Raw genomic sequence first — 10255 nt, forward strand, 5'->3', positions numbered from 1 at the left:
AGGTATGGAGCCATCGGATGCTATCTGTGAATCCACTGCCCAGATGTCAAGGATGTCTGCCATAGCAGGAGGCATTATGAAACTGAAGCACATTCATAACCATGGGGCTCTAGAAATCAGTAAGTAAAACACAGCAAAACAGCCATTAGCCAAATTTTAAACTAAAATATGATAAAGCCCAGCAATGTATAATTATTCCTTAGATTTCAGACAACATAACAAATAACCTAACAGGAAGATAATTATTTTTTAAAGTAAGAGTTAAGTTACCAGAAATAAATTATACAAAGATACTTTTAATTATAACTACACAAATTTTAATTTTATTTATACACATTCACCCCCTTACGTTCATTCAAATTCAAGATAAGCATATGACATCTGTAAGAACTGCAGGTTTATAGTCCTTAAGACCTGAGAAATTCAGGTCACTGTAAAAGCACTCATCAAGTAACTCTGCAAAGTTCAGCGAAAATGGCAATCATGGGCTATCCTCAACAAGAATAATTTTTTTTATCAATCTCACAACCAACTGCCTAAGCATTATTGTGCTGCATCTATGGTCTATTTTTCTTTGCTTCTCTCACCACTCCACAGTCCAGTACTTTTGTGCCACAAGTACCTTTTGCCTTCCTTGTAGCTAGACTTATGTTCACATGAGGAATAAATTCCTCATATGAATTCCTATCCCATAAACTGTGGAATTTAAGTCTCTCCTACTCCTGAAGGGCTTCCTTCAGAAAGGCATGACAATAATAGTTGGAAGAACATAGGCGTTAAAGTTAAAAAAAAAAAAACAAGGTTCAAACCCCAATTATTCAAAGAATGAAAAATGTCATGTCAAAAGAGATAGAACCCACCTAAAGCATTTTTTGAGCATCAAAAACAATAATGGCTTCCATGCGTTAAATCATAGCAAATACGTAAAGATATGAGTTAATAATGTAAAAGACAAATCTGACACTGCTTACCACCAGAGATTGCTAAAACCACCTCATTATTTTGAAAACTGATAATAAGGAAGTAGTCAGGTGTGTAATGCAGATCAAACATGTATCCTGCTTACACTAATTATACTTCAGATTAACTAAATTGGTGAAAATAAATTTTTTATTAATTTTCCAAACAACTTCAGCTAATAAGTACAAAATAAAAAATAATGAGAAAAATCACCATTTTGCAATCTCTAATAAAATAATGAATCTAGGCAAGAACAATTAAAAGATACTGAAAATAACAGCGTAAAAGAATAAGAAGCTTTAGGACAAACCTATCTTGTTCATATCAAGTGAACCCTCTGATCAATCTTAGCATCACTAAAAGAGAACCACCAGGCTCGGCGGCCATAGCAGTGGTTACTACACCAGCCACATACACCAAGGCTGGTGGGTTCAAACTCAGCCCAGGCCAGCTAAGCAACAACAACTGCAACAAAAGAAAAATAGCTGAGCATTGTGATGGGCACCTGTAGTTCCAGCTACTTGGGAGGCTGAGGCAAGAGAATCACTTAAGCCCAAGAATAAGAGGTTGCTGTGAGCTGTAATACCACAGCACTCTACCAAGTGTAACGTAGTGAGACTCTGTCTCAAAATAAATAAATAAATAAATAAATAAATGTAGAACCACCAAACATGATATGTCTCCTCATAAACTATGGCCAGTACTTACCATCCCTGTAGGGTACACCTGGCTCTAAACAATACCAAACCCAAATCTTATCAAGCCTCTAGATCTGATCTCTTTGCCAGTTTACAGGAAATAGAGAAAGAAGTTAAACAATTCAGGGAAGCAATCAGCCAAGTACAGAATGTGGGGTCTTCAATAAAACAAATGATATGGTTTCTCAAAGCTTTTCAAAAACAAGAAAAGGAGAACAAATGCAGTGGAAGGGCTGTTAAAGAATAAAAGTACACTGGAGACACAGCAAAACCCAATGTTAATTTGACCAAATCAACTATAAAAACTATCCTCGAAACAATCTGGGAAATTTAAATATAGACAAGCGATAGTTCTGAGGACATAAACAACACTTTTAAATTTTCTTCTTTTCTTTGGCTCAGCGCCCAAAGCTCAGCGGTTAGGGAGCCGGCCAAATACACTAGGGGCTGGTGGGTTCGAACCTAGCCCAGGCCTGCTAAACAAAAATGATAACTGCAACAAAAAAATAACCAGGCATTGTGGCGGGCACCTGTAGTCCCAGCTACTTGGGACACTGAGGCAAGAGAATCGCTTAAGCCCAAGAGGTTGAGGTTGCTGTGAGCTATGACGCCACAACACTCTAACAAGGGTGACATAGTGAGACTCTGTCTCAAAAAATATATTTTTTTCTTCTTCTCCTTTTTTTTTTTAAACAGGAAAGAGAGAGGAAAGGGGACAAGGAGGGGGAAACTGGACAATACTTTTTGAAGTATTGTTTCTCTCCCCACAGTGTATAGAACCCTCTTTCCACTTAGGACCTATAAATTGATTTTAACAAAACTATGCAAAATCACCACAGGTATCTTTAACAGTTACTAATTCTGGAATTAGGTTGGGTACATCAATTCATTACAACCTTTGAAGATTATCTCAGAGTCCCAGCTGTTTGAGAGGCTGAGGCAAGAGAATTGCCTGGGCCCTAGAGCTGGAGGTTGCTGTGAGCTGTGATGCCACAGCACTCTACCAAGGGTAACAGAGTGAGACTCTGTCCCTTAAAAAAAAAAAAAAAAAAGAAGATTATCTCGGGTAAAAGAGTTCCTCAGTCTTGCGAGGCATTCAGTAAGTACTCACTAAATAGAAACAGGCTTCTTCAAATTATAAAGACCATGCTGGCCAGGTGCAGTGGCTCACATCTGTTATACTGGCATTCTGGGAGGCTGAGGCAGGAGCATCCTTTGAGCTCAGGAGTGCAAGACCAGCCTGAGCCTATCTCTACTAAAAGTAGAAAAACTTAGCCAGGCATTGTGGCAGGTGCCTACAGTCCAATTACTTGAGAGACTAAGGGAGGAGAATTACTTAAATCCAAGAGTTTGAGGTTGCCATGAGCTAGGCTAATGCCGTGGACAACAGAGTAAGACTGTCTCTAAGAAAAAAAAAAAAAAAAAAAAGGACCATGCTTCGCTTATATTCAAAACCACTATGCAAAGACAGAGGAGAAAGCCAGCTTCTAAACAAGTCACAGTAAATACTATGTCTAACTAAGGGTTGCCAACAAAAGCTAAAAGGAAAAACAAAAGTTAGCATTTAAAATTAAGAAGTATTTATGAAACAGCCATCTGTCACAGAATTACAATCATGATGAACTTATACGTGCCCCTGGTTTCTTCAGTGTCAATTTTCAGCAAGACTCTTACAACTGAAACCAAATCACCCAATGAATAACAACAATAATATAGGAACATGAAATTATAAAAATAAATCTTCTAGGATTGGCTCAGCACCTGTAGCTCAGCAACTAAGGCGCCAACCACATATACCAGGGCTGGCGGGTTCAAGCCTGGCCTGGGCCTCCCAAACAACAATGACAACTACAAAAAGAAATTAGCCAGGCATTGTGGCAGGTGCCTATAGTCCTGGCTACTTGGGAGGCTGAGGCAAGAGAATCACTTAAGCGCAATAGTTAGAGGCTGCTGTGAGCTGTGATGCCATAGCACTCTACTGAGGGTGACACAGTTAAGACTGTGTCTCAAAAAAAAAAAACCCTCTAGTATCTTACCTTTACCAAACAGCTGGAAATGGTAAGGCATTCTGAAGTGCTGAGCCCAGAGAAGCTATCTTTTCTTTCTGTTTTTGAGACATAAGTCTCACTTAGTCATCCTTAGTAGAGTGTGGTAGAGTCGTAGATCAAACTCTTGGGCTCAAGAGATCCTCTTGCCTCAGCGTCCTGAGAAACTGAGACTACAGATGCCCACCCCAATACCCAGCTGTTTTTTAGAAACAGAGTCTCACCCTTGCTCAGGCTGGTCTCGAACTCATGAGTTCAAGCAATCCACCCACCTCAGCCTCCCAAAATACTAGGATTATAGGTGTGAGCCAGTGCGCCTGGCCAGGAGTTATCTTTTCAAAGACACTGACCACCACTCCCAACCTACAGAATCAATTTCCCAGATTTTAAATGGTTATATCTAAAACAAATTACAAGAACAAATTCATTATTGGGCCCCTACCTCCTTTCCTCTTTAAACCAATCATTCAACACTATAACACATAGCATACTTAGTTCAGTCATGCTGAATCACTGATATTTGCCAGCATATCCCACACAGTCACTCCTGCTGCCTCTATTCTTAAACACATTACTCCCTCTCCTAAGGATGCCCTCACCTCCCTACCTCCTGACCAACTCTTACTCTATACTCCTCTGTGGGCCTCAAGCACCCAGAATGTATCTGTGTCAGAGCATGAGCACACTATATTAAAGCTTCCTGCTTACTGATCTTTCCTCAATCTCTTTATTTTCAGCTCTTTCTCTATAGCTCCTAGCACATTATTTAGTTCTGAGTATATATTTACTTATGGTTAAATGAAGAAATAAATGAGACAAATTCTATAACATTTTGCTAGAACAATTATACTAGAAATTTAAAATGTGATTTAAATCATGGTTAACAGAAAAAACTGAACCATGTGACCACAGTATAGTCTTCAAGTATGTAGTCTAAGAATTACCATAAACAACTTCCACAAAGATACAGATAGGTAAGATGCCATATATCTAGATCTCCTAGAATTTAAGAAAATTGAAATGATTTAACTCACATATCCAAGTCTATTCATATGTAGTTTTGCAAAATCTCGATCTATATTTGGTAGTCCCTGCATGTATCTTTCCATAAAATAATAAAGGAAAAAAAAAATCAGCGAACATAGAGAATTATGATTACATCTCCAACTACAGATCAGGCTTTGCCTAATGCCACCATGTGTCCAACCCATGAACTCTTGGAAGGTTAAGAGGAACAAGAAATAAGTCTCACCTATAACAAGTATAGCACTCACAGTGTTGCAATCTCAGTAATGTTATACACATTTCCAAAAATGAAGTCTTTTAATCTAATTTGGGGGGTTGGGTCTGAAATAGAGTCTCACTCTGTCACCCTGGGTAGAGTGCCATGGCATCATAGCTCACGGCAACCTCAAACTCTTGGGCTTGAGCAATCCTCTTGCCTCCGTTTCTCAAGTAGTTGGGACCACAGGCATGTACCACTGCGCTTGGTTAGTTTTTCTATTTTTAGTGGAGATGAAGTCTTGCTTTTGTTTAGGCTGGTCTTAAACTCCTGAGCCCAAGTGATATGCCCACCCCGGCCTCCCAGAATGCTAGGATCACAGGTGTGAGCCATGTGCCCAGTCTCTAATGTTTGATTATAGAATTGCTATTCTCCAGATATATTCTCCTTTAAATTTAGACTGGGTAGGGAACTCTCATGATGTCAAAAGGATAATCCTCATTTTAAATATAGAGGAATATAGAAACTCATTTCAGAACACAGTTCATTAAGCTATATGTTTATGTTTTACCCACTTTTCTATATCTATACTTTTTTTATTCACAAAAAAAGTCTTAAAATCTAAAAGGCTTGGCGCCTGTGGCTCAAGTGGCTAAGGCACCAGCCACATACACCTAAGGTGGTGGGTTCGAACCCAACCCGGGCCCGCCAAAACAACAATGACGGCTACAACCAAAAAATAGCTGGGCATTGTGGCTGGCACCTGTGGTCCCAGCTACTTGGGAGGCTGAGGCAGGAGAATCGCTTGAGCCCAGGAGTTGGGAGGTTGCTGTGAGCTGTGATGCCACAGCACTCTACCCAGGGAGATAGCTTGAGGCTCTGTCTCAAAAAAAAAAATTTTTTTAAATGGCAAACACATTGGCTAAGTACTTTTCTTATACCATCTTTAGGCACATCATAAAGGGAATTTTTATCCTTTAGTATTATAGTTGCCCATGCTTTAAAAAAAATTCTTCCTCATTTACAAAAGAACATATCGATCTCCAAAATCAATTTCCCTATCTACAATTTCAAGGACAAAATTCTCACATTCAAAATGTCAATTGATCTGGAAACACTCTAATGAGTCAGCAAGATATTGGAGATGCTTGTAAAGCAGTACTGTGTTAAATAAAGATCTAGAAACGTTTCTCAACCAGGAGTAAATGATCAAAGAGAATACTGCAAGGTTACATCTACCTACTTTGATGTTATCATATTAATAACTTACTAATATCTGAGTTAGATTGGTTGTCAGACTTTGTAAACACTCTAAGTAGGCATATGATATATAATTATAGCCAAACATCTAAGCTGTATTTGTACGTTACTTTAATAAAAGCACTTTTAACAGACTAATTCTCAAGATTTTCAAGCACTTTATTCTATAAAAGAATGGTTTTCAATGCCATCATATTCAATGTTCCCTTTTAAATACTCTATGTTAATAATCTGAAGTAAAAGTATTAATTTAACTTACAAATATAGACCTAACTTCAAAATAAACCCATCTAAATGTCCTATCGATAATATAAAGAAAATAATATACATCTTAGTATATGAACTGCTTCAACATGACCATACCACTACTTAATGAAGTAGTCAGAAGTTTCCATTTACACACAAAATCATCATGTCTAGGACAACTGCAAATGTAGACAGATCCAGATGTGTTGTACTGACAATCAAATACTACAAATACTACCGCCAGGTAGTGTCATCATTTTCCCAACACAGAAAAATAAACATATTAAAATCATACAAAACATGTTTTGTATTATGTTGACATGTGACATAGAAGTCAGCTCTGGGCTCACATAATAACAAGCAGGCTTTTTACCTGCCTGAATCTGGGAAAGAAATTCAAAAATCATGCTTCTTTGAGACACTTTTACCTGTGTACAAGACTATCCTGTGCATTGCAGGATGTCTCATTAACCATGACACAATTGGAACACTTCTCTCAATCAGAATAACCAGAACAGGGCAGCACCAGAGCACTTCTCTCAATCAGAATAACCAGAGTGAGTAGGGCGCCGGCCCCATATACCAAGGGTGGTGGGTTCAAACCCAGCCCCAGCCAAACTGCAATAAAAAAAATAGCCAGGTACATGGCAGGCACCTGTAGTCCCAGTTACTTGGGAGGCTGAGGCAAGAGAGTCGCCTAAGCCTAAGAGCTGGAGATTGCTGTGAGCTGTGATGCCACAGCACTCTGCCGAGGGAGATAAGGTGAGACTCTGTCTCTAAAAAAGAAGAAAAAGAAAAAAAATTTAAAAAAATAAAAAAAAGAATAACCAGAACAAAATCATCCCGCACAAATTGTGAAAGCACCTTACAGGGACTTCACACTGGTCACCCTCAGAATCACTACTTTAGAACAATTCGTACTATTTCTCAAAGTAGCAATAAAGTCTCCATAAGTTATCCAGATCTCATTGTAGCCTGTATTTAAAATAGTAATGAACATAACGTAGCATTCATTTCTACTTGCCAATCAATAGCATTTCTTACATTTGGCTATGCTCTCTTCAGCTAATTCTTTTTTTTTGGGTGAGGGGGGTACAAAGTCCACTATGTTGCCCTTGGTAATGTCGTGGTGTCACAACTCACAGCAACCTCCAGCTCTTGGGTATGAGCGATTTTCTTGCCTCAGCCTCCCAAGTAGCTTGGACTACAGGCACCCATCACAACACCCAGCTATCTTTTGTTGCAGTTGTCATTGTTGTTTGGCAGGCCAGGGCCAGGTTTGAACCTGCCACCCTTGGTGTATGTGGCTGGCACTATAACCACTGCCCTACAGGTACCAACCCATTCAGGTGATTATTAAAGATTATAAAAGCTCTAAATCAAGAAAACTTGGTTCCTTAACTGATTAGAGCAATGTAAGTCTAGTATAACTAGCCCTTAGTTTGTAAGACCTTTACTACAAAATTTACTGATGGGATGGTCAAATGAAAACCACAAAATGATGTCTGTCTCTTCAAAGCTTCATGAACAACCCTTTAAGGCGGGTATTGAAGGAGAGGGCATACTCACAAAAATGTACTCTGCTATAATTAAAATAATATGTCCTTTGTCAGACCTAAAATTGTGATATGGGTTGCTAAACAAATGGAACTAAAACACCAACTGGTAACAGATAAATTTTTCATAGAGGTATTTTAAACAAAATAAAATAACTGCTACTAAATTAATTTTTTAAAAAAACTGTATTTTGGGCTGGTTGCTGTGGCTCACACCTGTAATCCCAGCACTTTAGAAGTCCAAGTCAGGAGGAGAATTCTTTGAGGCCAGGAATTTGAGACCAGCCTAGTCAATGTCTCTACAAAAATAGTATCAGCCAGGTATGATGGTGCACACCTGTAATCCTAGCTACTAAGGAGACTGAGAAAAAAGAATCAGTTGAGCCAGGGAGATAGTGAACTGTGATCACGCCACTGTACTCCAGCCTGGGTGACAGAGTGAAACCCTGTCACTAAGAAAAAAAAAAAAAAATAACTATTTTAAATTGCGACAAACTTTATGACGACCCTGTATATATACATGAACACACACACATATCTTTTTCTGGTTCCTATTTTCTATAGTCACTCTTACTTTATAGAGTCACTACTCACAACAGTCCAGACTGAGAGAGAAGTGAAAAGGGGAAGGGTCTTTGGAGTAGCAGGCCTTACCCATTCTAAATATAAGAAATAAATAAATAAATATAAGAAAACTAAAGCTCAGATTATAAATTATCCTGAAAGACTCAGAATCAGGATCAAAATTCAGAATTTCCCCCCTAAGCAATTAGTATACTTTTTTCTTTTCTTTTTTCCTTCCTTTTTTTCTTTAGAGTGCCTGTCCTTTACAGGGGTAGTCCAGCAAGAACCTCAGTCCTACTCTTTTGTTTGAGCATCAAAGCAAAAGATCAAAGACTGAGGACAAGCAGGGTTTTTAAACTATAAAAACAACTTTTCAAGGAAGCTATCAGAGGGCATAGGAACTTCTGCAGTGACAATTAGCTCAACTAAACCCTTAAGCTCTAATTACAACCCTTGTCCGGTCAATTGTTCACTTGCAGAAAGAGGAAAGAGTTTAAAGGTTCTCGGCTTCCCCAACACTGTGCCAGTAGAGCCACTGGGTTTTACTTGTTTAAATCAAATGATAAGCAGAAACCAACATAAATGTGCTCAACTAAAAGTTACTTTAGAATATCACAGCTCAATTTACAACTGCCAAAATGTGGAAACAGCCTAAATGCCCACCAACCCAGGAATGGATTAACAAGCTGTGGTATACGTATACCATGGAATACTATTCGAATAGCCATTAAAAAAGATAGAGAATTTATATCTTTTGTATTAACCTGGTTGGAAGTAGAAAGCATTATTCTTAGTAAAGTATCACAAGAACGGAAAAACAAGAATCCTATGTACTCAATTCTGATATGAGAACAATTAATGACTTAGCACACCGTGGGCGGTAGGGGATGGGGAGAGCAGAGAAAGGGAAGGGAGCTGGAGGGTAAGGTGGTGGTACACCTTTTGGGGTAGGAACACTATCATGGGAGGGTCTTTATCTGACATAAGCACTCAACGTAACTGGTTCTTTGTACCCTCAATGAATCCCCCAAAATAAAAAAATTTTTAAAAAAAGAATATCACACAAAAAGCGTTGAAAGTGCCTTAAAGCAATGTTTTGAAAATTAAATGCAACAGAAGTCCAGGCATGGTGGCTCTCACCTATAATCCTAGTACTCTGGGAGGCTAAGGCAGGTAGATTGCCCGAGCTCACAGTCTAAAGACCAGCCTGAGCCAGAGCAAGACCTCATCTCTAAAAATAGCTATGCATTGTAGTGGGTGCCTGTCGTCCCGCTACTTGGGAGGCTGAGGTAAGAGAATCACTTAAACCCAAGAGTTTGAGGTTGCTGTGAGCTGTGACACCATGGCACTCTACCAAGGGCGACAAAGTGAGGCTCTGTCTCAATCAATCAATCAATTGCAATAGAATTTTTCTAGTATTTTACCTATTACATGACACAGAAGTGAATGTTTGCAAAAGAACAGAACATTAACAGAGAAAAAGGCTTTGCATTTAGGATGAGAACTACATTTGCTATCGTAAGGTTTAGATTTCATTCACAGGCAACTTAAGTGATGGAACAGTGACTCATCTGGGCTTTGGCCTCCACCTCCCACATTGCTCAAAGACAACAAATAAGCCTTAACTGTGATTTGTTTCTAGTGAAGTATGCATTATACTGGCATGTAAAAACTGAACAGTGTAGAACTACATTTTCTTTCTTT

At 38.8% G+C, this 10255-nt stretch overlaps 1 long non-coding RNA gene across 1 annotated transcript in view; it reads right to left on the minus strand.

The window, feature by feature from the left end:
- Positions 1-4: 4 nt before the first annotated feature.
- LOC111725148 overlaps positions 5-10255 on the minus strand; it is a 73979-nt gene continuing 63728 nt past the window's right edge. Inside the window, exon 3 of the long non-coding RNA XR_002773286.1 lies at positions 5-109. This is a non-coding gene — a long non-coding RNA (uncharacterized LOC111725148). The remainder of the gene's footprint in view (positions 110-10255) is intronic.

The sequence above is a fragment of the Otolemur garnettii genome, unplaced genomic scaffold (genome assembly GCF_000181295.1).
Source record: "Otolemur garnettii isolate 467f Iridium unplaced genomic scaffold, OtoGar3 scaffold00032, whole genome shotgun sequence".
NCBI classification, from domain to species: Eukaryota; Metazoa; Chordata; class Mammalia; order Primates; family Galagidae; genus Otolemur; species Otolemur garnettii.